This window comes from Schistocerca gregaria, chromosome 1 (genome assembly GCF_023897955.1).
Source record: "Schistocerca gregaria isolate iqSchGreg1 chromosome 1, iqSchGreg1.2, whole genome shotgun sequence".
Taxonomy (NCBI): domain Eukaryota; kingdom Metazoa; phylum Arthropoda; class Insecta; order Orthoptera; family Acrididae; genus Schistocerca; species Schistocerca gregaria.
This window is the reverse complement of record NC_064920.1, coordinates 217,824,048-217,840,525: the sequence shown is the minus strand read 5'-3', so window position 1 is coordinate 217,840,525 and position 16,478 is coordinate 217,824,048. Positions and strand designations below refer to the sequence as shown.

General features: G+C 42.0%; 1 protein-coding gene across 2 annotated transcripts in view; it reads right to left on the bottom strand.

The window, feature by feature from the left end:
- LOC126337270 (protein ARV1-like) overlaps window positions 1-14,739 on the bottom strand; it is a 49,944-nt gene extending 35,205 nt beyond the window's left edge. The window contains exon 1 of one of the 2 annotated variants that reach the window (XM_050001454.1): window positions 14,530-14,739. The gene's annotated coding sequence lies outside the window, so the exon portion shown is untranslated. The remainder of the gene's footprint in view (window positions 1-14,529) is intronic. The other variant, XM_050001453.1, reaches the window with a different exon arrangement.
- Window positions 14,740-16,478: the final 1,739 nt, after the last annotated feature.

Here is a 16,478-nt window from a genome sequence, read left to right as displayed (position 1 = left end):
TTCACAAGTTGAGAAGGTACATGATGTGTTTTCAGTGATTACAATATCGAGTCAAATTTACGAGGAACTTCGCAGTATCAGCCCATTTATCAGTATTATGTTCCATCCCCTCTGGCCTAGATGCAAGCACTGACGCAAGTGGGAACGGTGTCATATAGCCATTGTAATCTCTCCTAAGACAAGCTGTCCCATAGCTGCTGTAAATGGCCCATGATATTCAGGATACCAAGCATTGTTATGTTAAAAATGGCATCATAATACTGTCACACGACAGGTAACATGTAAGGACACATGATGTCTGTGACACCAATTTGCAGTCCGAGTTCTTTCAAGCACTACCAACCTCGAGCTGAGGTCATAACCAGTGGCTTTCCACACAAGTACACCAGAAGTAGCACTGCTGTGCCTCTGCAAAACAATGGAAGAATAGGACCTCTCCTCACGTCATCATCATACTCACTGATGATGGTCATCCAAGGTGGTGCAAAACTGATTGCCAAACACGATGCAATACCATTCATCAGCAGTCCATGCTCACTGGATATGGCACCACTCCAAACTCAACCATTTGTGTTGTATTAATAGCAGCCTATACATGGGACGGCAATATCATTCCTTGTTCTTGAACTGCAGCTGCAGACATGAAGATGTTATGATGTGCTTAGTGCACAATACAGGGATCCTCCCTTGTGAAAGTCAAACATGGTCAACCATAATCATGACAACAAGCATGCCTTCCCTCACATTCTGATGCAGTCCAACGTCAGGCGAGTGTGACATTTAAATGTTCCACAAATGTGAATACTGCATGATTTGAACAGCCGGCCAAATAGAGACCTTCAAAGAGTCCCCTTTCAGACACTGTAAGATGCTGATGATATAGTCTTACACAAATATTCGTTATGTCTGTGTCCTCTGTACTCACTCAATGTCTGACGCTGTTCACACCGCTTACACTGGGTCTCTCCCCCATGAATCATCCGGTACATTTTCTCCAGTGTTTTGGAAGAAATTAGCAATCTGATTTTTGCAATGTGTAGCTGGAGTTGGCTCAAACAAGTCCTGCTCAACATTTCTTTCATATGACACCCAGCACTGACAAAATGTCAGTTTGTTTCCCATTACAGACATAATGAATTTTGCATTGGAGTTTTACGTTTCCAGTTGGTAGAATGGTCCCAAATTACACTTATGTGTTTTTAGTTTTATCAATACGTACTAACAGGGACAGTAAAAGAAGAATAACCAGTATTCCAGCAGTGAATGAGCAGTATTTCCGCAGGGTTGTAGTCCCCATTGTGGGCCAGTGTAGTGCTGTCCCTGCTGAAGTACTGTTATTCTTTGTCTTTTACTGTCCCTGTTAATACACCTCAATAAAACAAATATCACCCCAGATTAAGTTGGGACAGCTCTGCTGAAACATGACTCTGAGCACTACGCGACTTAACTTGTGAGGTCATCAGTCACCTAGAACTTAGAACTAATTAAGCCTAACTAACCTAAGGACATCACACACATCCATGCCCAAGGCAGGATTCGAACCTGTGACCGTAGCGGTTGCTCAGTTCCAGACTGCAGCGCCTAGAACCGCACGGCCAGCTCTGCTGAATGGGGATGTAAAATTCCACTTTAAAAATAACTTGTTTGTAATGAGAAACAAAACAATACTCTCCATTGACATTAGGCATTACATGAAACCTTGGTAACGGCCGTAAACACAAAAAATGCTAATGCTCTCTAGAGGCCTTACTACCTGTCGTACATACTTGCAACTTTAAATCACTTACACACTTGTTTATGTATCCATACAAAATTGCAATGCTCTATGAGTGATGATGAGACAAGCCTGTGGATAACTGCAATAGATGGCCCCACATGTATAGAGTACAGAGGATACCAATCCTCCAGCAGGTGTTGCAGGCTATCTCCAGATCAAAAAAGGCCACAGTCTGGGTTTTCCACAGAAAACCATTCATGACATGGCTTGACAAAAAGACGTGATGGTCAACTGCAGAACGGAATGCTCGAAATCAACACTATGCAGTGGTTAGTAAATTGTGAGACCCTAGCCACCATATCATCTGGGCATGAATCATGTGTTCCGTCACCTTCCAAACACAACTGGTGAGAGATATGGAGTTCTGGGCGAGCCCCAAAAGGGGTGGTGCATATTAAAGTCGCCAAGCAGCAGAAATGTGTGAGGGAGTTGTCCAGTAAGCTGGGGAAAGTCTGATCAAGAAGGAATGTGTTTGTCCTTACCAGGCTTAGGTCTGGATATGACAGTGGCGTCACACCAGCATCAGGGAAATGTGCCCTCTGTCCAGATGTGATTGTACTTATGAAGGAGAAAGTACTTGCCCACAATAGATAGGTTCTGCAATATCTGAATGTGAATGTTATCCAGCCCAGAGGCAGAGGATTGGGATGAAGTGACAGCATCATTTCGCTCCCTCATAGTAAAGGTGGCATTGTAACATTCAAAATTCTGGAAAGAGAAGGTATTGTACGAGCCTTCTCCACTCGTTTCAGATGCAAAATAGCAGCCCAAGATGTTGGAGATAGCAGTAGGGTCTACTACGCCATGGTCCCAGAGAGCCATCAGAGGTTGGCCCACACGACTGAAGAGGGAGTGGAACTGTTAAAAGAACTAGTAAACGAAATCCAGCTAGCTTTTTTCTGTCCTGAAGAATATGACAGTTAAAAATGCGGGGAGCATGTCCCTGCATGTAAATCCCATCGCAGCATGCCTCAGTCCACAAAGGGAATGAGACACAGTGCTGTAAAGAGGAAGTGAGAGGAATGGAACGTTCGATGGCAGTAAGGACAATGTTAGTACAATATTCTACTTGGTCATAACAACTACAGAAATGATGTTCACTGAAGGTCACCAGGGAGGAGTAAAGCCTCCAGTCGGCTTTAGAAAGCTGCCATTTGCTTGCGCAAATGGATAGGACACATGAAATGGTTGCTCGAATATGTGTCAGAGAGAAGAGAGACTTGAGACGATGGACAAGCTGAACAGTGCAACAGGACAGGTCCAAATGGGAATAGGTGTACGTGGGGTCTGAAAGGAATGTGGGTGCTCCTGTGTTAAAGCAGAGGAAGTTAAGTTTACTGAGGAAGTTAAGTTTACTGAGGAAGTTAAGTTTACTGAGGAAGTTAAGTTTACTGAGGAAGTTAAGTTTACTGAGGAAGTTAAGTTCACTGAGGAAGTTAAGTTCACTGAGGAAGTTAAGTTCACTGAGGAAGTTAAGTTCACTGAGGAAGTTAAGTTCACTGAGGAAGTTAAGTTCACTGAGGAAGTTAAGTTCACTGAGGAAGTTAAGTTCACTGAGGAAGTTAAGTTCACTGAGGAAGTTAAGTTCACTGAGGAAGTTAAGTTCACTGAGGAAGTTAAGTTCACTGAGGAAGTTAAGTTCACTGAGGAAGTTAAGTTCACTGAGGAAGTTAAGTTCACTGAGGAAGTTAAGTTCACTGAGGAAGTTAAGTTCACTGAGGAAGTTAAGTTCACTGAGGAAGTTAAGTTCACTGAGGAAGTTAAGTTCACTGAGGAAGTTAAGTTCACTGAGGAAGTTAAGTTCACTGAGGAAGTTAAGTTCACTGAGGAAGTTAAGTTCACTGAGGAAGTTAAGTTCACTGAGGAAGTTAAGTTCACTGAGGAAGTTAAGTTCACTGAGGAAGTTAAGTTCACTGAGGAAGTTAAGTTCACTGAGGAAGTTAAGTTCACTGAGGAAGTTAAGTTCACTGAGGAAGTTAAGTTCACTGAGGAAGTTAAGTTCACTGAGGAAGTTAAGTTCACTGAGGAAGTTAAGTTCACTGAGGAAGTTAAGTTCACTGAGGAAGTTAAGTTCACTGAGGAAGTTAAGTTCACTGAGGAAGTTAAGTTCACTGAGGAAGTTAAGTTCACTGAGGAAGTTAAGTTCACTGAGGAAGTTAAGTTCACTGAGGAAGTTAAGTTCACTGAGGAAGTTAAGTTCACTGAGGAAGTTAAGTTCACTGAGGAAGTTAAGTTCACTGAGGAAGTTAAGTTCACTGAGGAAGTTAAGTTCACTGAGGAAGTTAAGTTTACTGAGGAAGTTAAGTTTACTGAGGAAGTTAAGTTTATTGAGGAAGTTAAGTTTATTGAGGAAGTTAGCCACGAGAGCACCTCTCAGACAGGTTCTGGGCGAGCCCCAAAAGGGGTGGTGCATATTAAAGTCGCCGAGCAGCAGAAATGTGTGAGGGAGTTGCCCAGTAAGCTGGGGGAAGTCTTATCTGGTGACACTGAATGACGGAGGGATGTAAATAGTACAAAGGGAAGATGTGAAGTGAGGAAGAAAAATGCAGACTGCAATAGCTTGAAGCCGGGTAGTCAGGGAGACTGTTCGACTATGAATGTCATCCTGGATGAGCAGCATGACTCCCCCATGAGGTGGAATGCCATCCTTGGGAGCAAGGTCAAAGCAGACCAGAAAGAAATGAAAGAACTCAAAACAGTCATGAGGATGATGCAATTTTGTTTCCAGGCGGCAAAGAACAAGTGGACACTGCAATTACAAGAACAGCCATAAGTCCTCTGTGTTTGATCTAATGCCATGAATGTTCCATTGGAGGACAGTCATGCCGAGGAAATAGGAGGGGGGAAAAGTTGATAGGTGTCACATTGGTGGCTGCAAAGTGCCAACCTTCGAAGACTCACTGCTACAGGGTGCAGAGGCTGGTTGATTCTGCTCCCTGGTGTCTATAGAGGTGCCAGCACTCTGCTTGTGTCACTCTGTGGAGACCATGGCAGAAAAAAGGTTGTGCATACCAGTGACATGGAGATCAGCTGGGCGAGAGTATCATGTGGCACCACTGTTGAAGACGATCTCTGAGTTGGTAAAGGAAAAGATATTTCACCTTTGTTTGATTTCTAGGAGCTTTCCAGTTGGCAGAGGAATACTCAGATGTTTCTTGGCTGGAGGGGCATAAGAAGTCTGAGTATTCCTTCTGTCCTTTCCAGCCTACCTGTTATATAGCCGGTTTTGCCCCATGAGGCAAAAGTTTAGTAGCTTGTTGCACAGCTGGAGGAAGAGATGGGTCTGTGATTTTACAACCGCGGTGCTGAAATTGAAGTCATATCTGCGTGGTCATGTTGTGTGTGGAAGGAGATGTAGCAAGGATAATACTATAAGTGCCGGATGATAGAATGCAGGGTTTCTGACTATCCAATAACTTGAAAGTGACCCAGTAAGGCACTTTTTCCTTCACCTGGGTCTTCCAGATGACCTGCACATCGAGAAACACGAGACAATCTCAGGAGGAGGCTGCGGTCATCATTGCAATTGACACAGCAGGGAGGAGGCGAGCATTCGTCCTCATGAGCATCCCTAAGACAGGTGACACATCTGGCCAGGTATCGACAGGACATCCGTGGTTCTAACGACGACACTGATAGCAGCTCATCAGCTTCAGAAAGTACATTTGGACTGTGATAACTTCATAGCCTGCTTTGATCTTCAACAGAAGCACCACTCTATCAAACTTGTGAAAAAAGAACACCTGACAGAGGGACCAATTGGCAGTATGGGAAGGCAGCAGCTCAGGCAATCACCCCTCCCTGGTCCTGGCCTATAACATGGGGTATGAGTGGGCCAGCCTTCAAGACTGCACAAGAAGGAAGAAAAAGAGGAACCTCAAACACCAAAGCGGAGGAAGGATAGGAGAAGGGGAAGAAAGAAAGTAAAAAGGTACATAAACAGTGGAGAGACTATTCTGATGTCAGGCTACTGAAAATGCAGAACACATTCTCAAACGACCCAGACATTTCACCAAGGGAGGGGAATTTTGGGTAAAACGTAGGCAGGTTGCGGGTCTTGAGGCTTTGTTGTCATGAAAGACTCTCCATCAGCTCTTGTACAAACTAGGAACCAGGGCGAATAAGTGTCACTGCCATCCTGAACCTTATGCTCCACCCAGTGTGGCCAGGGAGGGGAATGATTTGGGATCATATTTCTGAGCATTGAATTGAACCCAAGAACACTTAGAGACTGCTGGCGGCTGGCCACCAGCAGAAGATGATGTATCACACTTTATTGCGGGTCATCCGCTCTGATGCCACCCACTCCAACCAAGGCCCCACGTGCACTACCTAGCCTCAGCAAGGGCCACCTGGAAGGACGGCCATTGCCGGGAGTCCCGATGCCCCAGGGAGATAAGCATCTACTCCTTGGCATAGAGTTAACAGCACAGGCATCAGCAGAGCAATCCCTGTGTTGTCAGGGGGCTACAACCAACAGGGTACACAGAGGCCCCACCACGAAAGATTGGCTACAGTGCTGGATATTAGGTGCAAGGAAGTCCACGGTCGTCGTCTTCGCAAAAAGCAACACTGTACAGCACATGGTAGAAATCGCACCCAGGAATGTATCCTCACTCAAGAGATGGCAATGCGATGACGAGAAAGCTGGCTACAATGCACCACGTAAGGCGCCCTTTCCCAATTGGCTCGCTCTTTGGAAGAATTTGGAAATATGGAGGTCAAACGCGAGAGAGGACCATCACCTATAAGCAGAAATGTTTGAGACTCCTTTCAGTCGCCTCTTACGACAGGAAGGAATACCACGGGCCTATTCTAACCCCTGAACCCTCAGGGGGAACAGCTGCAAATAAGAACCCATTTAATGAACTGAAAATAATTCCACTATATACACACCGGCTCAGTAAAGTTGTTCTATCTATTCACATAAGAGAACTGAACAGGAAATGCTACAGAATTAGTCAGTCTGCAAAAACGAAGAGCAAGCAGTGTTCGTTGTAGGGTAAGTTGCCTTTCCTGTAAGAATGCTACAGCTACCATAGCAGACAACTAAAAATCAATTTCCCCTCTAGCTGAGTACAAGAATGTGCAGAGATTTTAATAGATTCAGTCCATATGCCTTTCTTGCATTAGTATTATGCGGCATGTTTAGAAATTTTAGAAAAAGTGTATTGGAAAAATAAAAATAATTACAAGATATTGTTTGTTAACACATTTATTGGTTACTTTTCCACATAATCCCCATTCCAATCAATGCATGTTGTGAGCCACGGCACAAGCCTCTCTATGCCGTCCTCTAACTCGCCTGCCAGCCCCTTCCCCCACTTTAAAAACTTCCTACATCTGTTCATCAGTTGAAAATTTAATCCCACTCATTTGTGTCTTAAGGTAGGTGGAAACATGATAATCTAAAGATGCCAAATCAGGGGAAAATAGGGAGGGGGAATTCAAAATATTCCCACCAAACGAGTCCCAGAGTGCCCTGGTGGCCAAGACTGTGTGAGGGTGGGAGTCGTCGTGCAACAAGAACACTCTTTATTAGCATTACCCTCCTTTTGCTTTGGATGCTCCTTTTGAGTTTCGTTAGGTTCTCACAGAAGTGTTGTGCATTGATGGTATCCCACTGAGGCGGAAATTTGACCAAATTGATGCCTTTTTGTCTCCGAGACCCTGAGGCCATGATTTTTTGCCCGAAATTGTGGATTTTAATTCTTTGGCAAATGAGTAACTGATGTTGCATGACTGTGATGGCTGTCTTTTTGTCTCAAATATGCAATGAGTAATCCATGTTTCATCTCTAGTCACAATTGGGCTCTGGAAACCCTCATCTTCCAGTTCAAGTCCCTCCTGAAAGTCGCAGGTGCTAATGACCTGAACTTTCTTGCACCATTCTGTCAGCTGATTTGGGACCCATCTTGTGCAGATCACTGTGAGTGTCTCCTATAATAGAGTTATTGAAAATATTCCAGATATTTTATCCAATGTCAGCTGCAGTCTGCACAAATAGTTTCCTCGATTTTTTGCATTAACTATCAGGCAAAATGGAAGGTCTTCCACTTCTCTCTTCATCGCGAACATTTGTTCTATCTCCACTAAACTCCCTACACCACTTAAACACACTTTTTATGTTCATAACACCTTCATTGTAAACCATTTTGATATGCAAAAAAATGTTGGCCGGTGTTATCCCATCTGTGAGCAGGAAGCGAATCACAGCATATGGTTCGCATTTGGTGGACTTTTTTACCGACACCTTTCACACATCTGGACACTACAAAGTGAATTTACATACTATTGTGTTCCTGCTATGCCTGCTCTGGTCAGGAGATCTCCCTCTGCCCCTCAGTATTGCCAACACTTAAAAAAAAATTGTGGAAAGTAAACACTCCCAAGCACGTCTGTGTATTTGATTACCAGATGTGCTGTGCATGATTGGCATAACTTTGTGAAAAACCCTGTAGTTACTTCTTTTCACTTTGTGGGGCAGATAAAGTGTGGAATCACAGCCCCCTCTTTCATCTGCAGACCTATGAAGGAGGGAAGTGCATGGCCACAATATGACCTACCTCCTCCTTTCATGCTTCTACTCTCCATCCAGTTACACCCCCTGAACATAATTTATTCTTTAATAATGCTATACTGCACTTACACATGGTACACACATTTAATATTTGTTCTTAAACCACTTCATTTAACAGTAAACATTAATGTTATATCATTAAACACTGTTTTTTGATAATGTACAATATTTTCATCCACTGTAACATGGAAACTGTTAGTCCAGGAGAAAAAATGAACAGGTCAATTTTTGTTAGAAATGCAATATAGTTTAATTTTGTACTGGGAAACATTTTCACTAGAAGCCATGGTTTTAGAGTTATTCAAGAAAAAATGAAAAAGTTGCCCTTTAAATGCCCTCCACCCCAATCTTCACATTCCACCACTCAAGATTTTTAATTTGTTGTTCATGACACTCCCTCAGATATTTACATCATTTTTCCTCTAATAATCCTTACATAATTTTACATACAATTAATTTTTGTTTGATGGCACCAATCTTATCGACTACATCTGTTCTCAAATGATTCTTCCCTTCAATTAAAACATATAATGAATTCAAATAATTGATGATGTCAACCATAAAAGCTTTTGTCACCCTTAATCAGGTTCCAATAAGTGCTTTTCTAGCTCATAATAGTGTAAAAAGTGCACATATGCTATAGTATTCCTAAAGCAGAGCATAAATCACCCAGTCTTCTCAGCAAACTGCTTCATGTCTGACAAGGCGACTGCTATGCAAACAGCTGCAGCCTTCTTTTCCTCTTCCCACTTATCGCCACTTACCATTGTACCAGAGCACTAAACATGAGTGCAGCTGGAGCACACTTGGTTACAGAATGCTGTTTGGCCACGTATGTTCTAAATATTGCGTGTGACATATAGATACTGCAATATAATGTGATTATGGAAGGGTTCAAAAGGAAAACCTATTTAAAATCATACGTAAACTATTTCAAAATGTATGATTCATCAAATTAAGAGTTTATAGAGAGAATTCCATACAATTCATTACTTGCACCTCAACAAAAATGAGAAAAATATCATCAGAAAACTCATCACAGGTGTTGGTAAGAAACAGCTTCCTGATAAATAGGATTAATATATGCAGTGTACAGAGTAACATTAATCAAATAAGCTACAAAATCTAACCAAAAAGTATTTCATAAGAATGTTGGAAACCTTGGAAATAGGTACAGCAAATTTGCTATAATTTCCTTGACACACAAACCTGATAAACTAGTCATAAATGAAGACAGGCAACATGATGCCACTGTTACAGTTTATACCTCGCATTATGGTGACCTGCAGTAATTTTGGTACAAAAGACAAACCAGGCAATAGTATAGTAATAACTCCTATAGAAGTTATATCTTACAATGGCATAATGTGTGTTAGCTGCTATAGTGCTGAATTTACACAAGTAAAATAAAAATGGAAAAAACAAATGCATAGTAATATAGGTTCATGGACTTCCATGGCCAGATTCATTTTGGATAAAATAAATTGCCAACATTTCAACCAACTTGCTGTGGTCCTCTTCAGGGTGAACCACTGTTCTGTACTGGTGAATATCTTCCTTTCTATACTGTCATTTTCAGTTATCTGGCGCCTAGCAATGACATGCCTGAGATGTCACTGGACAATTTGAAGGAGTTGTGGTGGCGTGGCTGTACAGTATGCTATTGCCTGTGCTATCCTGGTGGCTGATTGGAAGGCAACTCTAGCAGGTGACTGGTAGAAGGTAGCGTATCTGCTGTCTTGTCTGTGCCACTCTGGCAAGTGATTGATAGGTAAACTCTTGCTGGTGACGAAGGCAAATTTGTGAACAGACTCACTTAAAAGATGAGCTTGAAAATCTATGATCACCATTCAAGTAGAATGGTTATTCTAACAAGGAGGTACACACAGCACTTCGCCTTAGGGAGAGAATGAGAACTGATGAACAACAGCTGCCCAATGGGAAGGTTTTCCTTTCATTCATCAGTACAATTACATATCGCATTGCGGAAGTGTTGAGCAAGTTCAGTGTGGAAACTACTTCAGACCCACCAGGAAGGTAGATATATGATGTCCTTTGGCTACACCGGGTGTATATAAAAGTCCTTGTACTTGTGGACTGGTTTATATTGATACCACATATAGAAGTGTTAACACCTGTCTCATTGAGCACAACAGGAATTGCCACTGAGAACACACAGATAAATTTGCCATAGTGGAAGATCTTTATGAAGATGATACATGAAATAAAATTCACCAAAATGAATGGTGTATCGAAAACACCACATTATCATGTGTGTATGTTTAAAGAGACTATTGAGATCTATAAACACACAATAATTGTAACAGAAAGGATGAATGTGTTAAGTCAACATCGCAACCCAAGAATGACAGTTCATTTCTTTCAATTCAGAATGTGTGCGACACCAGAAATAATTTCATGGCCGACATTATGTGATAAGACTGTGATGCCCTCTACACTGCCTGTATAATCAGCACTCCTGTGAGATCTGGTTGCAGTCCTCTCTGGGGGACACCATCTTGATGAAGCACTGTCCGTGCAGGTGGAGAGGCTTGCGTATCTGCAGGAAGCTTAGGGCTATGCCGAAGGTAGAGGACCTACTGCAAGAAAGGCCTCAGCCGATGGATCAAACTAAGAGTGTCCCACAAAATCCCATCTTCCCTATCCACTCCTAGTCCTACCCTATTCCCTGACCCAACCCTAGGTACGATGCGATCCATGCTGAGGGGTGCGTGGCACATGGGAAGATGTACCGCAAATGGAGCCTCAAGGATACCGGGCAACCTCCCTGAGTAATTAGCCTTACACCGTGCGGGACATTTGTGGTGTGGACCTTTTAGATCCCCAAACCTTGTGGGATCAACATGGACACAACTACAGAAAAAGAAACTGAGGGACAAATTGAGACCTCAGATACCCAAGCATCGGGAACTGTACTGATGGAAGGCACTTCCACAACGGAATCAGGGTCTAGACCTGAGCCAGAAGTGGGAACTAACCGAGAAGCTAGACCAAGGAATCAAAGACTCCCTCCTCCCTGGATAAGCATGTCCAGAAAAAACCGAGGCAAGAAATAGGAAAACAGACCTATAGTACTGCAGTCTTGGTTTTTAGGATGGCAGTTATCCAGGAAGGTTATCCACTGGTGGCCATCACCTTGCAGCAGGAAGAACAAGTACATATGGCCCTCTCTGCAAAAGATGGGGGGGAAGGAGGGGTGGCTCAAGGACAAGGTGCCCATGATATCCCCGTGGGAAGATGCGAAGCTGCTGGTCAAGACAGCAGCGGAGCTTCTTAAGACTACAAAGATATCATTATAGGTACCCAAGAATCCTAAGGAAGTCTCAAGACTCTGTTCGGGAAAATAGCGGCCCAGAACCCAAAAGTTCCGACAGATGACTGGAGAGTGGTCAACCAGAAGGTTGCTCCGGAAGGACGAACCCTGGTGGTGGAGGTTGGTGAGAAGTCTCTGAAGGCAATGTGGGAGCAGGACCTGAAACTGTTTTTAGGGTTCTCACAGGTCCCATCAGGGTTCTCAAAGACCTCAAAGATGGCAGTAAGACGGAGCCTAGAGGTGCTACAGATTAATATGCAGCACAGTAATGGGGCCTCTGCTGGCCTGAGCCGCTGCCTGGGGAGACAGGAAGTGGACGTGGCCCTGATACAAGAACCCTATTTATACAAAGGGGGTGTATCGAGCCTCGGAGGCAATGGAGGTAAGCTGATCTATGCTAGGAATCCAAGAAACTCCAGAACATGCATCTATGTTAGAAATGGCATTCCTTTCATGCCAATGATCGATTTCTGCTCTAGGGACTTAGTGACCATCAAAATGCAGCAATGTGAGGGAAATTATTTTGGCCTCAGCATACCTTCCTTACAAAGACAGTTCTCCCCTTCCCTTGGAGTTGAGGAGACTGGTAGAGACTTGCCATCGGCAAAGTGACCAAGTGGGGTGCGACGCCAATGCTCACAAACTAGTGTGGGGCAGCAAGGACACCAACAGTAGAGGTGAGTACCTTCTAGAATTCCTCTTAGCTAACAACTTAGAGGTCCTGAATAACAGCAATGAACCTACATTCAGGAACAGCAAAAGGGAAGAAGTAATTGACATAACATTTGGTTCCATGATGATGGGTAACTATGTCAAACAATGGCATGTGGTGTTGGAGCCATCCTCATTGGACCACATGAAGATTAAATTCAAGGTTTAAATGGGAATCAGAAGAAGAACTTGCTAAGTAATACTAAGTTTCCGTGTCTTCCTTCATTTAAGGTATGGAGTTTGATTGTATCCATTATGCATATTTCCACTCTGGAATGCTAGGAGGCACTGAAGCATGTCCGGTGATAGGCGTATATCACAGGCTTAAGAAATTCAGTGACAAAAAGCACTGTACTCTCAGTCAACAAGAAGTAATGACAGCAGGCTCTCCTAAAGGCCTTTACTTCAGTTGCAGTGTCAGTAAATAACTTTGGATTCTGGGCGTGGCACTGAAGTTCCTATTTCATTGTTGACATGTAAATGTAGTGAAGAGAACTGTGGCATGGAAAGGCTCCATCACAAAGCAAGTTCCAAATGCCTGACAAAGTCAGATAAAGACATCTCAACAGTGGTGGGAAACTCGATATGTGAGATGTCGCAAATATTCTGAAAGATTTCTTCAGAGAGCTTCCAGAATCACTCCTGCCACATATTTATTATGATATATTTACAGGTTGCTTGCTGTTAAAAAAATTAAAGTAGAGGCAGTTCTTATGACATGCTTGCTTCTAACAAACGCACATTACTTGTCACTATTATATATAATGTGGATCTTTCATGAATTTGCATCACAATCCGAAGTGAAGAAAATGGACACAAAAAAAGTCTAGCTACAGTTTACTCCCCCCTCTATTAAGCCAGTGGATGAAAATGTGATTAACAATCCATTAATGGTCAGTTTTTTCAGACACTGTTTGAGAATACATCTGAAATTGCTTTATTGCCAGATGGCTTCTGTGTCCCACAGTGGCATAGCAATATTGGAATTCAATGGTGAAGGAAGTACTAAAAGTAAAAGAAAAATGGTCAAAACAGTTCATTTACAAGGGTGATAAATGGTTTCAAGATAGTTGTGAATGACTTTCACCAAATGTGTGTGAGAACACTCTTCAACAAATGGTTCAAATGGCTCTGAGCTCTATGGGACTCAACTTCTGAGGTCATCAGTCCCCTAGAACTTAGAACTACTTAAACCTAACTAACCTAAAGGCATCACACACATCCATGCCAGAGGCAGGATTCGAACCTGCAACCATAGCAGTCTCGCAGTTCCAGACGGTAGCGCCTAGAACCGCACGGCGACTCCGGCCAGCACTCTTCAACACAAGATTTCTCCACAGGAGTAATGAAATATAAGAAACCAAAATTAATACCGGTATCAATAAGAACTTTATCAAACGAGGCCAGTCCAGCAACAAAGTCAAGAATCCCAACCAATAAGACAATGAAAATTATTTTCACAGGTTACTCAAGATGACAGAAGTGGGAATGCCCACATCATATATACATCATCAAACAGTCAAATGAAGTGATTGGCTGCAAAAGCATACTAGTATGGAAACTCAATGGAGTACAGCTCTCTGGATCTGTAGCCGCCAAAGCCGACTAGAATCAATTGATATTTATGATAGTTCAGAATGTAGCCATCTCTCAGCACTTCAGGAAACTTCGTTTTTCCCGATTCCACTGTAAACCAAAAAGACTGTGATATAAATGAAGGCAAGAATGTAATGCCACAGTCTGATTTTGTCGAGTTTGGACGTAGGTACATATGAAAATAACTATGCACTACAATCACATAAATGAACAAAACTCAAAATTGCCGTACTGAGAAAATAGTTACGATACGATGCAATAGTATAAGGGAAACGACGATTCTACACGCGCAATATATTTAGACACAATACCATGTATGTTGGCATTTCGTCCAGTCAGAAAATACATTCTTTTACCGCACTGATTTAATTTCGTTAAAAGTAAACCAGTATTTATCCACAAGTAGTGTTAACTGTTCCCATAATACACTATTAGTACGGATCTTCTGGTGACACGTCGCGATATTACTTGACTCTAAACAAGCCTAGAAATAATCAGGTAGGCTATACATTTGAAATCAATTTCTCTTACGTTCTTCAAATATAGACAGCGACAAAATACGGAACTGTTGTTATATATTTTTAAGGAAAGCTTAGGTTCCAAAATCTTTGCCCGCCACCGTCTGTATGTACTTCACACTGGACTTCATTAGTCACTTCTTGTAAAATTTGCCCCTCGCGCCGAACGTAAATACGCAGATGATAGTAAAGCGAAAACTGATCGCTTACAACACTTCTGCCAGAACACACGCCCAACCAATGACAGGCCAGAATGACGCAGCCAACCGCGTGAGGCGCGTAGCGCGCTTGCCTTGAAATTCTACCGCGTTTAATCATACAATGTAGGCTTTCACAGCCGGTGTTGTTTTCAGTTGAAACTTCCGGGCTGAGAGGCCGTGGTCGATGTATAAAATTTTCATCTAACATTTCGTCTCCATCTGCGGGAGATATCTTCTATTGTTATGGCTGTTTTCTGTAATTTTACAGCCGTGTTCACACTCTGTACATTTGTTCTCCACAAAAGAATTCCGTAGCTATGAACTGACTGTACAGATGAATAGCATGAAACGAAAAGACTCTGGCTGTGATACACTGACTAGAAGACTCTAAAATTATAACATGCTGATGACATTATGTCTGCAAGTATCTTGATGGGTTCATATCGTTTCAACTGAGAATCAATATTTATTCCCAGAAATTTTGGTTTGTTAGGCATTCTGTAGAGGTGCCATCTACATTTAATTTAACAGACGTTGTCCCTTTACGAACTTTAATTCATAACATTAGTTTTCTTTTTGTGCTGTGTCACTGTATTGTGTACCAAACAGTTGTTAACTTCGTTGATGATTTCACTTTGTATTTTTACCTGCAAGGAGTTCTCTTGTTTGTTTTCCCAGTGACTTTAATATTACTGTCACCTCAGCAAAGACAATTTCTTTCCATTACTAACACCACAGTAAAAGTTACTGGCGTACGAACAGTAATAGCCCTAATATGCTACGCTGAGGGATCATATCTTGATGTGGTTTAGTTCAGATAATTGTTTTAGTAAAAGTTTGGACTTATATGAGGTATGTGTTATCTTTACTCTTTGTATCATGTCTAGTAAGCGTCCGTTCCGGTAGCTGAGTGGTGCCGGCAGCTTATATGAATATTTAAGGGCAGTAGCCGGAAGACCTCAGAAGATGTCTCCCGCAGATGGAGACGAAACGTTAGGTGGAAATTTTGTACATCGACCATGGCCTCTCAGTCCGGAAGTTTCAATTGAAGTCTAAAGCCTTTTTTCGGTTGAATGTCCGTGACTTATGATGGATTGCGGAGAGCCTAACATGTTACGTTTTGAAGAGAACTTTACGCACGAGGAAAAGACTGGAATTCTTGTAAGTGTTTTCTGTTAGTTTTGCTTCATTATTACACTTTCGTGTTGCGTTTCAACAGAAAATTCTGCCGCCATAGAATACATTATTGTTTGATGTGGTGTGAAGTGAAACTGACCGGAAACTGGAGGAAGTAAAATTCCTGGTAGCTGCTGAAAATGAGCATGATTTTAAACAATGGGTACTAGAGTTTCAGTCTTTCTCGAAAAGTACATCCAGCATTAGATCAACTGATCCTGCATCAGAACAGAAAATAATTTTTAACCAGCGTCTGCATTGTCAAAACAACACTAATTGTGAATCTAATATTCATCAAATTTTTTCAAGGACATCATTATACAAAAAATATATAACTCATCTGGGTGTCGTATTACAAAATAAAATTCCTGAACAAATAAAAACTGCTCCAGATCCAATATTTAAAAATAAACTAAAGGCATTTCTGACAAAGCAATGTTTCTATTCAATACAAGAATTCCTGGAAATGAAAAATTATAAAGTTCCTTTGTAAAATACTGTGATTAGAGTAAAACATTCTGTAGGCAAAATAATAACCTAATTTCTACTATATACAACTATGTTTCAGTTTCACTTCACAAAATTT